The 20,563-nt window shown below is 33.0% G+C and overlaps 2 protein-coding genes and 1 non-coding gene across 5 annotated transcripts in view; 1 reads left to right on the top strand and 2 right to left on the bottom strand.

Moving 5' to 3' along the window:
* LOC105215500 (uncharacterized) overlaps nt 1-20,563 on the bottom strand; it is a 465,848-nt gene that overhangs the window by 410,717 nt on the left and 34,568 nt on the right. The gene's annotated exons all lie outside the window — the stretch shown is intronic.
* LOC128921882 (uncharacterized) overlaps nt 1-20,563 on the top strand; it is a 67,205-nt gene that overhangs the window by 41,034 nt on the left and 5,608 nt on the right. The window lies entirely within an intron of this gene.
* LOC128922385 (small nucleolar RNA U3) lies at nt 17,861-18,074 on the bottom strand. The gene has a single exon (XR_008471624.1). It is a non-coding gene; the product is annotated as a small nucleolar RNA U3 (small nucleolar RNA).

Here is a 20,563-nt window from a genome sequence, read left to right as displayed (position 1 = left end):
ACATATACACATATAGAAGTGCATGTATAATGCAACCAGCTTGCAAAAGACGATGCATATAAAATTGTGCAGACCAGTGTTTTGGCTGAGCATACCTTAGCTGTGGCATAAATATTTAATAGAAAACCCAAATAAAGTCATTAAAATAATACTTGCACAAGCTTATATAAACCAGCATATATATGTATATGCTTTTATATATACTTGTATGTATAGAAATAATAAATATTTCCAGCAAAATTGCCTTTTATCATTGATTATGTTGATTATATACGACATTAGTAGCCTGTGGCTGTTTGAGGCACATTCATAAGCACAATAATTAATAGTTACTTATTTACAAGGGAGTGTATTTAATATTCATTTAGAAGCAAATAATTTATAGTTATGTATATACATTAAGAAAGTATAATTATATCCACCTCAATTATTTGTCTCTGCCGTCTAATTAGTACTAAAATGCTTAGATAAGCTTTCCATATTGTCCTCTTTTAGGATTTTCTATTGCGAGTTCTGAGAAAATGATCTCAATAGTAGAGAAAGGATAAGGTGTCCAACTCGTATTTACAACTATTTTCCAGAGTTTCCTGGCTGGAGTTAGTAGATTTCTATCGAATTCTCATATTCGCATATTTTCTTTATTTCTCCACACTTAGTCGAAACCCCCTTTTCGAAACTCACGGATATTATTGCTAAACCCTTCGTGAATTTCACTATAATTCTTGTAATCGTAATCCTCGATGTCATCCCAAAATTTAACTAGCTGCCTCCAAAAGTTTTATTAAAAACTCATTTATCCCTTTTGACTATGGGAAGGTGAAAAAATTAGATATTCGCTTAGCTCGGACACAAACCTATGGCCCTATCACCCTCAAACACAGCAGATTGGTATTAAATATATAATATCTTCATTTTAATATAAAATATGTTCACAGAGAGATGAAATAGATATCCTATCTGTGATAGGTTATGTTATTATGTTATTAACACTTTGAGCCCCACCGGTGGACATTTATGTTTTGACGATTTGGGGCAATGTGACCACCCGTGGACATTGGTGGATTTTCATTATGGGACATCGTGACCACCCGTGGGCCTTTTGACTTGGACTTTGTTATTTGATCTGCCAAAGCCCAAAAAATAGTGAATCAAATTTAGGTAAGAAAAATTCATTTCAGGAAAAAAAAATGCATTTGGTTTATCAAAAATAAATATCACAAAGTCACCTCAATCGCAAAAAATCAATTAAACTAAGTAAACAAATTTTGGCCCCAGCTTGTCAACGAAAGCACAACACTTCGTCAGCATGCGGTCCACCGGTGCAGAAAAAAATAACCACTGTGGGCACGCCGGGCTCAAAGTGTTAAGAAACAAACTGTCATACTTCATGTATAAACTTTAAAATTTAAAAAATATTAACTCTTTCATACATATGTATATTCGAAGACACAATGACCTCGGGAGTGTCATGTCAAATAATTTTTAAGAGTGGTTAATAGGACAAGTAACGATTAGCAGAATCAAAAAAAGATTGTATCGCAAGCAGTTCACAGAGTGTAATGTTGTATTCATATATTATCCAACAATAATTGCAACAGGACCACTTAAGTAATTCTTTGCTTGAAAACTTGGGAGAACATATAAAATATAAATGTTTTTGCACGACTTTTATGGTAATTATAGATCTCCATTCTTACTGAAACTTTGAGATTTCAAAATGACGCTTTTTCGTACTCTGCCATGTTGGCGAGATGTTTTCCTAAGCATCATCATGTCCCTAACATCATCATGTAGAAATTGTGCTAGATAGATGATCCTGATAATTTGGACAATCAGATTAAAAAGTTATTATATGCTGAAAATTACACTAAAGGATAAAGACGATGATTTAGGTACTACTAGCACAAATTTGTAGCTAATTGAACCAAAATTTTCTTGAATCAAAGACCAAGCATATTGAGAATTATGTTATACAAAAAAGATTGAAATAGACTAATTTTCATCGATTCATATGTTTCGAACTGAAGCTCTTTATAGGTGTTAATTCCCACTGAAATTGCAAATTACAGAATGACACTCTTTAGAACTCATCTGATTTGGAAAAATGCCTCTGAAGAGGTTTTCGAAACGAGGTGGAATACCTCATATAGAATACTCTCGGGTTATAGAGATGATCCTAATAATTTGATGAAGTACTATCTGCATCTGCCAGAACAACAATAATTTTCGGTAATTGAACCAAAATCTCCTCAAATTCTAAAGCCTATCCAACCAGGAAACACTGTGCCAGTGTTGTGCCACACATGAATTCAAAGCTTTTCCGCAAACGTGATACACCACACTCAGTTATATAAGACAACATAATAAATTCTAAGAATCCGTGTACGTAGCAATTAGAAAACCAGCTCATATGACTTTAGTATTCCCAACTGTGATAACAATGCATTAATTGCACAAAATGCAAATGCTATTAAAACAACAACAATGTGCCATAGAAAATGCATCCATTGAAGTATAATTGCAGCCAAGATATGCTTATAATACAACTTGCAACATAAAGGAAACCAAGAACAATGGAGCAATTCAGTGCTTGTTATGGCATGTAGTGGACTACAAAAACTTAGCCGCTCATTGTCGGCAACAATATGCAACGGTATACTTAATCATACTTGACCACACAAATAAACAATTAAGCGAGACAAATGTTACGAGATGATACTTAAGCAACATTTTGCTACAGTAATTTACGTAAGATATACAAACAAATCGTATGTGTTGATACGCTAGAGTATGAAGGTAATTTAAAGGTGTGCGCATGAAGTTATAATACAATACCCAGTAGAAAATTGATTATATTTATTTGAGAAACATCTTGGAGGGGCTTCACTAGTACCCAATAATGCTTAGCATTTCATAAAATTTAAGAAAATTATTTAATACAACTTGTACTGTAATTGTGTAGAAGTTTTATTCCGAAAAATCTGGATTCAAATATCATGTAAACTTTCCATATCGAAACAAAACATCGTTTCTACAGGGCGCACACACGTGTCACATTTCATAAGTGTATTCGAATACTTTGATAATTCTGGCAAATATTTAGAAAGTATAAAATCATTGTCTAAAGTTCTATTGAAGGACGATACAATGAGAGTATACTTGAAAGACATTGTGAGATTTAATTCTTGTGCAATTATTACATATGTTCAAATATAATTACGAAAGCATATTTACATAATTGGCACTGTGTTGGATTGTAGCCACAAGATAATTGCTAGAAATGCTTGTTGAATATACTCGGTATATACGGTTGTATACTATATATATGTGTAAGGGAAATTATTTTATGCAATAATTTATTTAATGCTCTTATATGCTGGAGCTTGTTATCACACAAAGGTAAGAAACCTTGGAGAAAATCGAAGAAACGAATACAAATTAGCTTGCACAAAGGGGGAACATGTTGAAGTTACTTATAATATAGTCATTTTCATAAATTAATGGTGATAATTATGTTTACTTACTTAATGTTATAGCAAATGATTTATGCCAAAATAAATAATTATTAATTTTATTAGCTGTGAAGTATTTTTTTTTTTTGATTAAGAAAGAACTTTCTCTAATCGCTTCGTTGAGACATTTTCTTATGATTCTTTCATAGTTTATGATTGTTGAGTTATATTATTATAATTTGATTAAATTAATCAATCGTCGAAAAGAGAGAAATGGCGAAAATATATTTCTACCATGATGACTCGTAGACAAAAGATAAATTTAAAAATGTAACATTAAGTGTAAAGTTAATCGAATGCGATCTATGAACATCAAATTCGAATTATATAATTACCGATATGTAGTGCTGTCAAACAAGCTGTCAAAATAAACACATTTGTAACTCTTCCGTAAGGGTTGTCCGTAATTATATAAATTGTTTATTAAACAAGTAAGGAAAGGCTAAGTTCGGGTGCAACCGGGGTTTTATACTCTCGCAATTTATTGATGTAATTTTATAAAGATAACAATATTCGACCCATATATTCGACATAAAGTTCAATAGAATAACGAAAATCATCATAAATAGTATATGGGGACTGAGGTAATTCCTGAACCGATTTCAATCCTTTTCGCCACCAAGATATAATATATGAAGACTATGTGCTCACTTAATTTTATATTACCTATAATTAGATATATGGGATCTGGGGGAAGTTATGACTCGATTTTAACCATTTTTGGTACAGACACAAACTGTTGTAAGAAACAAATTCCTTCTGAATTAGTTACATTAAAATATCTGAGAGATTTACCTATATTTTCGGTGAAAAATTACCCTTAGGCACTGAGTTCTTCATGTTCTATATCAGGGACCTTGAAAAGTCATGGTCCAATTTTGATAATTTTTTCACAAGTGATGTCATAGCTCAAATACAGTATTTCTGTAAAGTTGTATTCCGCTATCTTCATTGGTTCCTAATGTATATGTTATAAAGTGAACGAATCAGAAAAATTCAAAATTGAGTCATGTGGGAAGTAGGCGTGGTTGTGAACCGATTTCCCCTATCTTACACCCGTGTTATCAGGGTGTCAAGATTATATACCGAATTTCATTGAAATCGGTCGATTAGTTCCTGACATATAGTTTTTGACCCATAAGTGGGCGACGCCACGCCCATTTTCCATTTTGTAAAAAAATCTCACTGTAGCTTCTTTCTGATATTTCTTCTGTAAAATTTAGTGTTTCTGACTTTTTTCGTTAGTGAGTTAACACACTTTTAGTCATTTTCAACATAACCTTTGTATGGGAGGTGGGCATGGTTATTATCCGATTTCTTTCATTTTTGGACTGTAGAAGGAAATGGCTAAACGAAACGACTGCCGAAAGCTTAGTATATATAGCTTAATTGGTTTGCGAGTTATATACAAAAAACCTGTTTGGGGGCGGGGTCACACCCACTTAAAAAAAATTACATCCAAATGTACCCCTCCCTAATGGGATCCTATGTTCCAAATTTTATTTTCATAACTTTATTAATGGCTTAGTTATGACATTGTATAGGTTTTCGGTTTTCGCCATTTTGTAGGCGTGGCAGGGGGCCGATTTTGCCCATCTCGAAAGCAACCTCCTCAGGGTGCCAAGGAATATGTGTTCCAAGTTTCGTTAAGATATCATAATTTTTACTCAAGTTATCGCTTGCACGGACAGACGGACGGACAGACATCCGGATTTCAACTCCACTCGTCATCCTCATTTATCCTCATTTATATATATATAACCCCATATTTAACTCTTTTATTTCTTGGTGACACAAACAACCGTTATGTGAACAAAACTATAATACTCAGTGCAACATGTTGCGAGAGTATAAAATCTAATTTTAGTAGTTAATGCAAATTCCCTTATCCATCCACTGCTTCCAACTCAGCTGATAACGATGCATCGCTTACAATGGAAAATCTATGGTGGCTCTTTATTTGACTGGATTTGGAACAATTTAAAGGAATTTAACGCTGAAAAACAGAATTTAGAACAAAATTTTCATCTGCAAATCACTGCCAAATCGCAACAAAATTGATACAATCCAATCGCTCTTTCACTAATTGGTATTTTAAATCTATAAATATTTGCGAATGTTCATAATACTGGGAAATACAGGGAAAATACCCTCTAGCCAACTTTCAGACCATATAACTGATAACTAGATATCTAACTAAATATAAGACTTGATATGGTTATAGTTATGGATATGGTTTTGCAAGTAATCATTATCATGTGTTATAATACGATTTTTTTTTAATTGTTCAGTGTTGGTACCCATCTTATATATTATAATATAAATATTATAACAAAATAGATCTCAAACCTTTTTCTACTGTAATAATTCGTTTAGAATATACGGGTTGCCACCCAATTGAAAGTTTTCAACTGGAATCTATTTTAACCGCTATAATGCTTAATTTGTTTTATCAGTTTTATTGAAAAATTAATTATAACTGAGGACTTTAGCTTTGTTAATTATGTATATGCTTTGCTGCACTTTGATTTGGTGTCAATATACGATTTGATTATGATATATGCATTGTAAGTGCATATGCCATGTTCATATTTTTAATAAGAATTTTTTAAACAGTTGGCAACACGTATCATACATGTATATACAAATCTTATTGATTAGCTTGGAGCTTATGCTTTCTTTAACAAATTTAAATATTGACTTCAATTTTTAAATTGTTGTAACTTCACATATTTTTTACTTAAGGCATGTGATTGAAAGAAGTATTGCACCAATAAACAGTCAATTAAAATACAGTCAGTCTTTACTACGGTGATATTCCAAATGCTGTTGGCGTGAAGGAATTTCGTTGCGGTAAAACAATTTTTCCGCATTAAATAAAATGATCTCACTTTGAATAAAAGAGAATTTATTGCTTTTGAGAATACTTAATTTCATAGTTATTAAGGGGTTAGGTGTAGTCAGAGACAAAAATTAGAGAAAAAATTAGAATTTTAAGTTTTCTTTTTTTTGCATTAAATCATGTTATTGTACAAAATTAATAATATGGCATTATTGACTTGCAGTCACGAAAAATTAAAAAAAAATATAATTTTCAAAGTTGTAGCTGTTTGTGTTGATCCAGCTGCAAAACAAGGTTGGAGAATCATATAAAATCAATCGGATAAAAAAAATTAGTTATATAAATATATAATCCTGGGCTTGATCGAAGCTTTTCTGTTTTCTTTTTTAATTAACAAAATGGCGGCCTCAGGATTTTTTTCAAGATTTTTGGGGAAAAATCGACAGTTAATTGGTCTTAAGAAATTGAAATTTTTGAAAAACAAAAAAATCATCTATCAGGCCTACGATTAATATATGTATTCTAAAAGCTGTATAAATTTCATTAAAATCTACTGAGCGGATTTTGTGTTACAGTTGTCACGAGTTCAGAAAACAACGCATTTAAAGTATAACACTAGCGCCCAAGCTCTTTGTTATTTGTCGAAAAACTCGAAAAGTAATTATCAGATCAACTTCAAATATTTTATTACTCTTAACGGAAATGCAAAGAAACAAAAAACTTTAATTTTTGAAAATCTTAACTACCCCTAGGGGTCAGTCACTAACTGCACAATTAGATTTATAATTGAAATTATTTCAGCTCGTATTCTAAAATGTATTCTTCAATTTTTATTAAGTTTGATGAAAATTATTCTCCATGGTTGTTTATTGAAAAATTCATATGCATAAACTTGATTACCGGAGCGCTCCGAGTAATCTCTAGCTATTTAATCATACAAAAGTACAAGTAGTCCAACGACCAACGAGCAACGAGCAAATTAAGTGTCACTTCGTTACGCCGAAACGAAATTCACGCAAAGCGCTGTCAGTTATCAACTGTCCACAACACACAGAGCAACAACAACAACAAGAACTAGAGAGACATTCGAGTCGAAATAAAACAATGAAGCCTCGTGTATTCCATGTGGCCCAACTAAAATTGAAATAGTGAAAACTTGTGCTTTACAACGTCCACTCCGAGCTGCGCTAAGGGTTCTCAATTAATTGTATTCACATTAAATTCAATTCTCCTCCTCGACGTTGTCATTGTCATGGTTATAATTTATATCATTCGTTGTTGTTGTTGTTCGTATAGGAGTTCTTTTGAAGTCCCCAAAGCGCTGTCGGCATTTCGTGCAGCAAGTCAATGCTCGCTGAAGAACTAACAGCTTTATTGCTGTGTGGCTTTCTGTGTGTCTCTGTGCGATGGCAAAGGCTGCAGTTATGCAAATCAGCAACGCTTAGTCATGAAATGCACAAACACACACGCATACACACATCTAGATGTGATGCATTTGAACTTCACTAAACATTATCAAATGTGTCTGTAATTGCTTGGCTTTTGTTTGCGCATGTGGCAAGCATTGTTTCTGCCACTGATGTGAGCTCTCGTGCGCATGTGTGTGTGTGTGACTCTGCCACTTGTCTGCAACTAAATTATAAACAAAACGCCACACACTCAGTTGTTGATGTTGTTGTTGTATGTATATATGCATATAGTGAGCTCGCTCTAACAAAGTCTCGAAAGACTGTTGTTAGCCTAAAAGCACACAGCGCGTCTGCATTCACAATGACAAGTTGACAGACGACGGACGGATATGCATAATGACATTGAGGAGCTGCTGACGACATTGTTGATGATAATTTGTTGGCCGCAGACAAGGCGAGACGAAACAATGACAACTGCATGTCAACGCAGGGCAATGGCAAACAAATAACAGCTGTGTGCTGACAATACATTGGCAAAAGTGCAATTGTTTTACAATAGCAAGCAGACAGCAACAAAGTGGTTGAAGGCTTTATTTGTGAACTTGATTTGCTTGTGGTATGCGCACTTATTATTCAATTTACAGGTCTTTTTCAAAAAAAAATGTTGTATATTAATTCATTTATTTTGATGATTCAATATATGTACTATGTTCAAATATACCGGATTTTAGTTTTTATACTCTCGCAACATACTGCACAGAGTATTATAGTTTTGTTCACATAACGGTTGTTTGTGTCACCCAGAAATAAAAGAGTTATATATATATAAATGATCAGCATGACGAGTGGAGTTGAAATCCGGATGTCTGTCCGTCCATCCGTCCGTCCGTCTGTCCGTCCGTCTGTCCGTGCAAGCGATAACTTGAGTAAAAATTGAGATATCTTAATGGCACACAAATTCCTTGGCACCTTGAGGAGGTTGCTTTCGAAGATGGGCAAAATCGGTCCTCTGTCACGCCCACAAAATGCCGCAAACGGAAAACACATAGAGTGTCATAACTAAGCCATAAATAAAGTTATAAATGTAAAATTTGGTACAAAGGATCGCATTAGGGAGGGGCACATTTGAATGTAATGTTCTTTTAAGAGGGCGTGACCCCGCCCCCAAATAAATTGTTTGTATATGTCTTGCAAACAAAAAAAAAGACGGTATAAACCAAACTTTCCGCAGTCATTTCTTTTAGCCATTTCCTTATACAGTCCAAAAATTAAAGAAATCGGACAATAACCGCGCCCACCTCCCATACAAATGTTAGGTTGAAAATTACTAAAAGTGGGTTAACTCACTAACGAGAAACGTCAGAAACACCAAATTTTACGTAAGAAATGGCAGAAGGAAGCTGCACTGAGAGTTTTTTATAATATGGAAAAAGGGCGTGGCATCGCCCACTTATGAGTCAAAAACCATATTTCAAGAACTGCTCGACAGATTTCAATGAAATTCGGTATATAATATTCACCCCAACTCTCCAATTCAATTCTGAAATCGATCTGATTCATTCACTTTATAATATATATATAAGGAACCGATGAAGATAAGGGAATAAAACTTTACAGAAATACTGTATATCATATGTGGCTTCACTTATGGAAACATTTTCGAAATCGGATTATAACTTTTCAAGACCCCGGATATCTACAGGTAGAACTCAGTGCCTAAGGGTAATTTTTCACCTAAAACATCCGGAAATCTCTCAGATATTTTAATTTAATTCAGAGCATATTTATTCCCCTAATTGTGTGTCTCTGTTCCTAAAATTATTAAAATCGGATCAGAACTTCCCATAGTTCCCATATACCTAATTATGTGCGGGCTTTATTCCGCAAATATCGGTTAATATGTGAGATATCTTAGCAAAATAAAGAGCATATAATCTCGGAAATAGTGTAGCTTGGTGGGGAAAATTAAGGAAATCGGTTTATATGACAATTTTCATTATTCTATGTTATCTTATTATTTTCGATTTTACAGGGCATTTTACCACCAGGTGGTCATTAGAGAAATCCATTTTAAATATATATATTTACAAAAATCCACATATTATTGATATGTAACCATCGTGCTCGATCTCCTAAAACCATTTTTTTCGTCATCATTGTTAGTCACTTGAAAGTACACAATTGTCCTTAACATAATTTTTTTGATGCACTTTTACTCAAGTCAAAATGTAAATGACAACAAAGCTCACAGAAAAGTGGCGACTGAACTAAAAGTTAACGGAATGCAAAAGATCACTAATGTAATATTTAAAAATGCTTGTTTAAACATGAAAAATTTACGAAAATAGCGGTTGGTTCCTGCAGGAACCGCGAGGCGTTTAAGGCGGTCTTTTTGTCAGACAGGTCAAACCTAAAATTTATTTTTATTGAAAGTAGGCATAATTATGGTCAGACTAACGATTTGCAAACCGTGCATGATGTTTTAAAGGCGATTTTGCACATCCCTCAGAATGTCAGGTTGCATATTTATCGATAGCTGATTTCATGGGTATAGCAATTACTTTATGCAGTCCTGTTTAGAGAAATCTGTTATTGAGTATTTTTTCATATTTTCATATTCTCGTTAAAATATTGCGCTCATCTATTTAATAACTGTTTGGTTCGAAGCATCAACAACCAGAAAAAAAATGCAGTGATAAATTTTAATTATTTTAGAGAAAAATTTATGAAATAAATAAAAAAATTTAAATACGCCTCTGCTTCAAAATCATATTTCAAATAATAGTCCTACTTATTACTTAAAGTAAAATTATTTAATAACGGTAATTTAAAACCATTTATTTCTGCATATTTTTCCTCTACAATTATTTTATTTTATTATAAAATTAATGAGAAAAACCATTAAGCAATTAGTGAGGCAAAAAAATAATATTTGTGTATTATACTACTTATATACTGACCTACATACATATGTACATATATACTGTGAAGCTTAAAAAGAATAAAAATAAGCCAAAATCATATTAAATTGCTTTCGTTTCTGCAATGTTTTCTTTAGTTTTTTTATATTTTAAGTTTTTGTTATTCTTGTACTTGGTTTCGATTGCAACACTTTCACCGCAAGCTCTGTTGCCGACGGAATAAATACAAAAAAATTAAAAAAAAAACTAAAATATTTGCTTCAAACTCAATTACGATTTGTGTGATTTATATCATTTATAATGAAACTGAGTGATACTATAATTTTTACATAATGGTATACTTCGAGAAATATATATACATATGTATGTACACTTCTTTATAGAGCTTTCAGTTAATAGCCGCATATTTGCTATTTTAAACAATATGAAATTGTAATGTATGTGGCAATGAAAATATTTGCATTATGCCGTTGTTAAAAAATACGCCTGTTCACTTCAAGTGAATTGTATAAATATTTTTATTAATTTACTTAATGTACTTAAAAATATTGAAATAATTAAAAGCTCTGTGTGTGTGGGAATGCATGAAATGTGCTGCATGCTGCCACAACACCGTAGGCAATACTTGCAATTTAATTCATTTACATTTTTTTCCATTCAAGTAGTTCACACACTCATGCATATGCGCAGGAGTCCCTTGGCAAAAATTACGTATACGTCATGTAGATCGAATTGACTGCAATTAAAATATTAAATGTTAACATAACTTCAGCACTAATTAGTAGACAGTTTTTGATGTGCCACCATCACATCCTGCGCCCTCAACAGTCACTGTCACTCTCAATCAATACAAGCGCTCATTCCCACACATATGTACATATATATAAAAATCAGCAATTTATATTTTTCTGCACTCATATTTATAGTTTATGCACTCAAAGTGCTCCCGGCGGCAATCGATTGTGTCTGCCACTCCCTTCGCGCTTACTATTAACTACTCACTCATTATCATACGTTTCATTACTTTATAATTAAAACATTTTAAAATGATTGCATTTTTTCCAATTCGCCAAGCACAACTACATCACAAGTATGCATTACAACTATTTCATTAAATGCAACAACAGAAACAGCAACACTTTGTAATTGTAAATATTGCATAAATGAGTGGTTATGTGTGCGAGTTCATGCATTAATCACGAATATGTTATAATTATTCTCGCAGATTGACTATTTGTGTCACACTTATTATCAGCGCAACTGCAAAAGCAAATAAAATGCATCCAAATGCTGACTTCGTTCCACATTCATATATCTGTGTCCAATTGCAGGAACTAATAAATTGTCATGAATTGTAAATAAAGTTGGCTAAAAACAATTTTTTTAATATCTGAGTTACTTAAGACCTCAATCTTTTTCAATTTCTGAACAAATTTAAACATACCGAATAAAGAAGCCTCATTCCTGAACGCACCATAACGGCCATATAAATACCGTTGGACAAAATAAATGATAATTACATAAAAAGTATCTTCTTATTCATTTTACTTAATATAATCAGTCATCTCCGTTAAGTGGACTTATTGTCGCATGTGTCAGAAAGTATGCGGTTCTTCTTGTACCAGTCGGGACAGAGAATGTAGAGCGGCAAGAGCACCTCTAGCTTTTAAATTCATTACATTAACGTGAACATTTAAATTAAAGTCAAGACCCATCATTATAAAGAGTTTTTCAATAAAAATAGAAAAGTCTGACGAATTTCGTACGAACATCGAACGTAAAATTTTCGAAAGAACAATTTAGTTTTTGGTAGACAATAGAAGATACCATCCTTGATGAACCCTTCCTACACCTTATTGCGTCAATAAGTAATTTCTTTTAATATATTACTAACTTAATAAATAGGAAAAAGTATAGTTTTATAGAGAACCATTTAATGTTTTACTTAACAAACTTTTTAGAGCCTTATTGAGCCAATTAGTAACTTATTTGTACATATTGGTAGCTGTTTGATTTATGAGGATAATTGAAGATATCATCAGACCTCTTAATTGAGTCAATTTACATAAGTTGCTATTTGAATTGAAAAAATTTTAAATTCTTTTAAGAAAAATTTAATTTTTGACGGAAAATGGAAGATAACATATTTAATAAACTTCTCAGACTCTTAATTGAGTCAATTATTAACTTCTATTTACTTTTATTTGATGCTTGAACGTAGCCCAATGAAATCAGATGATAGGGACTCGTAATTAAACTCCTGTTGTAATATATTTAATTAATTGGTTGAATATTCAATATATAAATTATACAAATTAATAATTTTAATCTTCGTGGACATGTATAAATCTGAATAATACTGCATTGAAATAATCTAGTATTTTATAAATAATTAGATAATATCATTAATAAACGATTCAAAACATTTTATTGAGTTAATATGAAACTTCCATATATACTAGTCTAGTTAGATATTTTACTAATTGACTCAATTAAGAGAATTTCTATTAAAAACTACAGCGAGCTCAAATGATGATGACTTGTATGTTGATAGTTCTTTACAAAAACTTTACCAAACTGGTTTCATTTCTCAAATTAATTTTTCTTAAATTTAATAATTTCAATCCTCGTGAAATAGATTTATTTTGGTAAATGCTACACTGACACCACCTTATAGTTATATAAAAAAGTAATGTGTTAATATGACCACTAGCCCTTACAGTTCTCTCAATTCTTTCAATTGAGTAAATTAGTAACTTCTGTTCACATCATAATGTAGACAATTTGCTAACTAATAAAATTAAGAATCTGTCTGAAATTACTTTTCACTTTAATATATCCCTCAACTCTACCTAAAGTCTCCCAAACACTGGTACGCTTATTTAGAATATTTAAAACTAACTGTCGTTCTACAGCTCAATTAAGGCAAGTATAATATAAAAGCTCAATTTCATGCAAAGCAGCACAAATTCCGTAAATTAATAGACCTGCAAATAATCGTAATTACACGCATTTATTATATACATTTACTATATATGATGCAGTTATCGCCTTGTTTAGCACTTAGCACACACACTCAAAGGTACGCTAAAGTAGCTAGGAGTGTTGCCACGAGGCGTCGGACGGTCAGTTCACGGTTTTCGAAAGGCGGCGCCGAACAGGCACAAAACATGCACACTAACCTCGAAATGCACCGTATACATACATACATATATTTAAGTATCTCATCGTACAAGTCTAATGAGCTGCGATGGCAACAATGCACTCGTGCGCCTACGACGGTCTAACGATGCTGTCAGATAACAAACGATAATGAGCGCAAATATGTAGTATGTGAGCACAGCACATACATACTGACATTAAAGCTCATACATACAACGGTGCATATGATTTACGGCTCCGCTTGCATTTCCCTTCGGCATCTTTGAAGTGCATACATCGCGTTGCTGCCGCAACCACAGGCAGTAATTTGCCAAATTAACATTAATCAAGTGGATGATAAACAAAACATGAATGCGTTGGTCGCGGTGTTGTGGATGTAGTACACATGTGTATCTACATATTATATGTATGTATATGTAATATGAGAACACATATAATTTATGAGGAGTAAATGTTCGATTATTTTGATATTACATGGATGCATATGTTAGTGCGTAAACCTTTTTAAAGTTCCGAATTCCATATAGATCATATATATGGGGACAAAATAAAGTCCAGAAAAGTATCATCCCAATATGCCCTTCCCTAATGCGATCCTCTGAGTGAACTTTCTTTCTTTCAAAACTTTGTTCGTGGCTTAGTTATAGCACTTTATAGTTTTCAGTTAACGCCATTTTACTTCGGTACATATAACCCTATATCTAACTTGTAGGTCTTACAAACAAGCGTTATATGAATAAAACTATTACACTCTGTACAACATCTTGCGAGATTATAAACAAAAATTTATTACAAAAAAATTTCATCAAAAATTAAATGTATTTATTAATGAAAGTACACGCTTATCGGGGTATATAGAAATTATTCACAGCAGTTGAAGGCGATTTAGCGGATTTTTGGTTTATAAAAACAAAAACAACAATTCATATTTTTTTATTATTTCCGATAAAGTACACTCTACAAAAAAAAAATAATTCAAACACCAACAAAAACGGTAGTTTACGATTTCATTGGCACAAAAATTCACTTGAAGGGGTGATAAACAAACAAACAACAACACTAAATATACATATTCGTGCATACATATATTTTTATTTAAATTGAAATGGTGATAAATAGAGTAGAGAGATGTCCACGCACACACAAAGCCATGCTTAAAATAAAGCGTTGCCTTGGTGTCACGGGCATATTCGTCGCGTCGGTTTATAAGCCTACTGTTAATATCGAAAATTCTTAGTATAACCCATTCATTGATTTTATTTGTTTTAAGAAAATACTCAACTTGATCGTTTCTAGTTCAAATCATCACCAGTTTCCATTAATTTGGGACGTGACATATAAACAGTTGTAAAAGATTTCATACGTATTTACTTTTAGGAAAATATATAAATGAGCTTACCAACTTGCAGATACTTGAATTGGAAGATATCGAGGGTTTGCTACCGAAAAATCTGAGTCTAATCTTTAAAAACAATGAACTACGCGTTTTGAAATTATTGGGTGTTCCGGGAGCGTTTACCGAACACTTAGCCTAGGAAATCAGTCAAAATTTGATAAAAAAAGAAGGAGAAGATGTACAACAGCTAGAGGAATTAACTATAAGTTTGGTTGGCACAGACACAGGTTGGCAAACGCTCGGTTTCTTGCGACATTTGAGGAAGTTAAAAATTGTCATATACGGTGATCGGCGATGTTGTGAATTTCAAAAATACGCACATTTTTTCAACGCATTAAGTAATAACATGAGGTTGCAGGAATTGGAAATCTACAATGCAATTGTGACTCAAGATGATTTTGAGATTTTAACGATGTTGAGAAATTAAAAAAATAACTATTGATGGAATAGATAGAGTGCACTTGAGAGACTTTTGTCGTTTTTCACATTTAGCGGAATTACCTTTTGTATTCAATGATGTCTATATGGAAGAATTTATGGAGATTCTCCGCGGTTGCCCGCAATTAACCGTATTTACATTTCAATCGATCTTTGATTTAACAGAGGACAAATATTATGCCGCTATCGAGATAATAATGAAACAAAATCGAGATAAATTACCAGTGATAGTGAAAATATTTGACTATCAGAGTGAGTTAGTGGTAAGTTTCCCTAATAGAAATTGCAACACTGTGCAGTTAAATTATTGTTTTTCTTTGTTTTAGAGATACCAAACAGATTTCTTAGTTATTGAATACTATTATCGGTGGCACTATGAAATAATCGATTAACATAAGAAGATGAATACAAAAGAAACATTTACAAAGCTCTCAACAATTGCCAATTTTTTCCAAATCTCAGGACACATAGGAATGCGCGCATGAAGGTAATTTGGAAATGCTAAAGAGGCAATCGGCGAGACTCAGTACTATTTTGACGCAAAAGACACATCGGACTGTATAACGGAAAACCGCAAGATCGATATAACTAATCGGTTTGTCGGTGTCGTTGTCAATTGTATTAAATAATAATATCGCATGTTAATGTGTACTTTGTTAAAACGATACAAGCTTTTTAGCCAACTTAACGGATTTTTAGATTATGGTAATACAAACATATGTATACGAATATTTCATCAAACATTGTAATTGTAAAAGTTTAAATATTTTCTATTAAATATATAAGTTAAACACGTTGTTATTTATTTTCCAATTATTTAATCCTGATGTTTACAGTTTCGCTTCTATTAGGTCTACAACTTTGCTTCCGCCGTTTTTATACTCTCGCAACCTGTTCCACAGAATATAATAGTTTTGTTCACATAACGGTTGTTTGTGTCACCAAGAAATATAAAAGTTAGATATTGGGTTATATATACATAAATGATCAGGATGACGAGTGGATTTGAAATCCGGATGTCTGTCCGTCCGTCTGTCCGTGCAAGCGATAACTTGAGTAAAAATACCTTACTAATACTAAGATACCTTAATGAAACTTGGAACACATGTTCCTTGGTACCCTGAGGAGGTTGCTTTCGAAAATGGGCAAAATCGGTCCACTGCCACGCCCACAAAATGGTGGAAACCGAAAACTTATACAGTGTCATAACTAAGCCATAAATAAAGTTATGAAAATGAAATTTGGAACATAGAATCCCATTAGGGAGGGGCACATTTGGATGGTTTTTTGTGTATAACTCGCAAATCAATAGAGCTATATAAACCAAACTGGCCGTTTCCTTATACAGTCCAGAAATGAAAGAAATCGGATAATAACCACGCCCACCTCCCATACAAAGGTTAGGTTGAAAATGACTAAAAGTGCGTTAACTCACTAACGAGAAACGTGAAAACGTGAACGTGAACGAGAAATGGCAGAAGGAAGCTGCACTGAGATTTTTTTTACAAAATGGAAAATGGGCGTGGCATCGCCTACTTATGGGTCAAAAACCATATCTCAAGAACTACTCTATAGATTTCAATGAAATTCGGTATATAATATTTTCTTGGCACCCTGATGACACGTGTGGAAAATAGATGAAATCGGTTCACAACTACGCCTACTTCCCATATAACTCAATTTTGAATCCTTCTGATTCTTTCCCTTTATAATATATACATAAGAACAAATAAAGATAGCGAAATAAAACTTTACACAAATGCTGTATTTGAGCTGTGACATCACTTGAGTAAAAATTGCCAAATTCGGACCATGACTTTTCGAGGCCCCTGATATCAAACATGAAGAACTCAGTGCTTAAGGGGTTTTCACCGAAAATATAGGTAAATCTCTAAATAAATTGCGAGAGTTTAAAATGTTCGGTTGCACCCGAACTTAGCCTTTCCTTACTTGTTTACTATTATGATTATCGCTGGGGTTCATTTTGCAATCTTGCATATTTGCAATTGCAAATGAGCGAGGCATATTGTTATTTTACACCAACAAAATGTACAGCGAATTTGCAATTGCAAATATGCAACACCATTTGCACCAGATTTTGAATTGCCCTACTGTACTTATTCACTGCATTATTATATATAATTATTTGTATAAAACCTTGAAATTTATTCATTAAAATCACCACTCAGAAGTCGTTTTATCCGTTGTAACCGAGCGATCATCGAAGAAACATAATTTCTAATATGCCACAAGACAAAATTAGAAATGAAGTTCATAAAACTCACGCTGTCAGATAAAACGATATACCTCCTCATCGCGGGTGCTAATACTTTCGTTTTGCAAAGAGAGTAAATGAAGACTGACTACAGAAATGATCGTGTGAAGTATAGTCTTAACTTTACAACGGCCAACGCAGAGTATTTCAACCAAAAGTCACATAAACTACTTGAGAATTAGCAGAAATGAAACAGAAACGAAAGAAAAATAATGCGCAAGCATACAATCATACATGTGCGTACACATGTGAATATGTCACCAACCAATAATGCGCAAGCATGCAATCATACATGTGCGTACACATGTGAATATGTCACCAACCAAAAATTTAAACATTGTTCTACAAAACCAAGAATTGCTCGAATAGCATAACCATGGCAAGTGCTTTAAGTTCTCTGCTTTACTCTCATTCACTCTATCTCGATTGTTTAACGATAACAATAGGTTGCGCAACCAACAATTATCGCAGCCTTTTCCGAAGTCGTATAAGAAGTATAACTTCAAAAAATCGATTTAATTGACCAATGCTTGACCCTAGAGACATCTATTGGAAAACGGCGGAAACAAAGTTGTAGTTATTCATTACATCATAAAGCCCAAGCATATATTTCGCTGCATTTCTGTTGTGGGTGCACCAACAACTAATTAATGGCTCCCTTTACACGAGCAACTATCGTAGTTGTTATGTGATCTTGCTGTGAGCAGTTTTATGATTGCAACCCTTCGAATGTAACTCATCAAGGAGTTACGCTGTAGCTATGCGCTCTTGTTGGTGACAATAATGATAATGAGTAGATATTGATATGCTAATTAACGTAGCAAACATTGCAGCATGAAGAGCTCAGCATGAACTTGAACAGCATTTGTAGCTATTTATGTTATGTTGCTGACCAATTTATCTTACGTTAGTCAACATGTTAACATGTAATAAATAAAAGCAAATCTATAAATATTATGTTCGGATGTAACTGAAAATTTTAAACTCTCGCAATTTATTTATTTAATTTATTAAGGGGTTAGGGATAGTCACGATTTTACTTTAAATGCGTTTTTCTCAAAACTATGTTTTTGAAGTTATACTTCTTATACGAGTTCGGAACAGTTGCGATAATTGTTGCGCAACAGCAACATTATGCATAAACATACATATGTACATGATTATATGTCATTGAACAAACACACAAACTTACATTTGTATATGCGTGCACATAAGTTTGTCAACCACCAAATTAACATTATCCCAGTGAACAAATAGAAAAAAATTTATTATGGCATTGGAAGCAATGACAGGTCATGTCGCGCTTTGCGAGATGAAATGATAAAATTACGTCGAATTACAATTGTCACCTTAGAAAAGGAATTATTCGAGTTTCTTAGCACAAGAAAATGTTTATCAATTATATCATTCAATTGTCAAAGTGTTCGTGCTCATGTTGATGATTTCTCAGATAGAGTGTTTAAACAGTCAAACATCTTGATGTTATCAGAAACATTTATGAACGACAACGAGCCTCCTGTAAGATTTCAACGAAATGAAACAAGAAATTCAGGCGTTGCTATTTATCACAATGAACAAGACAAATGTCATATTCTCACTCCTGATTTAGATATAAAGGCTCCGTACGCGAGTGATGCTTATGTGGCGATATCAACATCAACAAGAATTGGCGATTTGTGTGCGGTAGAATGCAAAATGAACCCTAGCGATAATCATAATAATAAAAAAATGAATTTAATTGCCATTTATATATCACCAAATTCATCGATGAGAGATATAAAATTGTTCATCGGTAAAGCTTTATTACCGTTGTCAGCTGCAGGTTCACAAGCTTTTGCAGATATTATCGGAGAATCAGTAGAGTATAGCGAACAACCGGTACTCCTAGTACTAAAATTTCTCATTGTCAGAAGCTGAACCATTACTGGCATTCCTCAGAGAGAAATTTTCATTAGAAATGAACAATGGAAGAAATGATCGTACGACAAAAGGAGGTACGACTATTAATGCGGTGTTCGCGAGAAATATAGATAAAATAGATGTAAGCCATTTCATATCGTATTTTAGTTATCATAATCCAATTGTAAATATTATAGATATCAATCCATCAGAACCCAGAAATGATAATTGATTTGGACTTTGGTTTATAAAATGTGCATAATAAATTTATAAAATGTGAATTTAAGAAAGTGTCTCTCGCTAGTTTTCTTTCACACAAAATGATATGGATTTCTTGAAATATCACTAAGAAGTATAACTTCATCCGCGCGTAGGGACTCCACGCACTCTTTTTTAAACTGGTGACAACTGTAACTCGAAAACCGCTCAGTAGATTTTAATGAAATTTATACAGCTTTTAAGAATACATAATAATCCAGGGTCTGATCTAAGCTTTTCTTTTTTCAAAAATTTCGATTTTTTTAAATTAATTAACTGTTGAAGAACAAGTTTTCCTAATATTGAAAAAAAAAGCAAAAAACCTTCGATCAGGCCCTAAAATTAATTTGTCTTATCCGATTGATTTCATATGAATCTCCAAGGACTTCTGATTGTCACCGCAAGACCTGTTTTGGAACTGGGTTAACACAAACAGCTACAACTTTGGGAA

Source organism: Zeugodacus cucurbitae, chromosome 5 (assembly GCF_028554725.1).
Source record: "Zeugodacus cucurbitae isolate PBARC_wt_2022May chromosome 5, idZeuCucr1.2, whole genome shotgun sequence".
Lineage (NCBI taxonomy): Eukaryota > Metazoa > Arthropoda > Insecta > Diptera > Tephritidae > Zeugodacus > Zeugodacus cucurbitae.
Note: the sequence above shows the minus strand (reverse complement) of the source record. Positions and strands in the feature narration are given on the sequence as shown.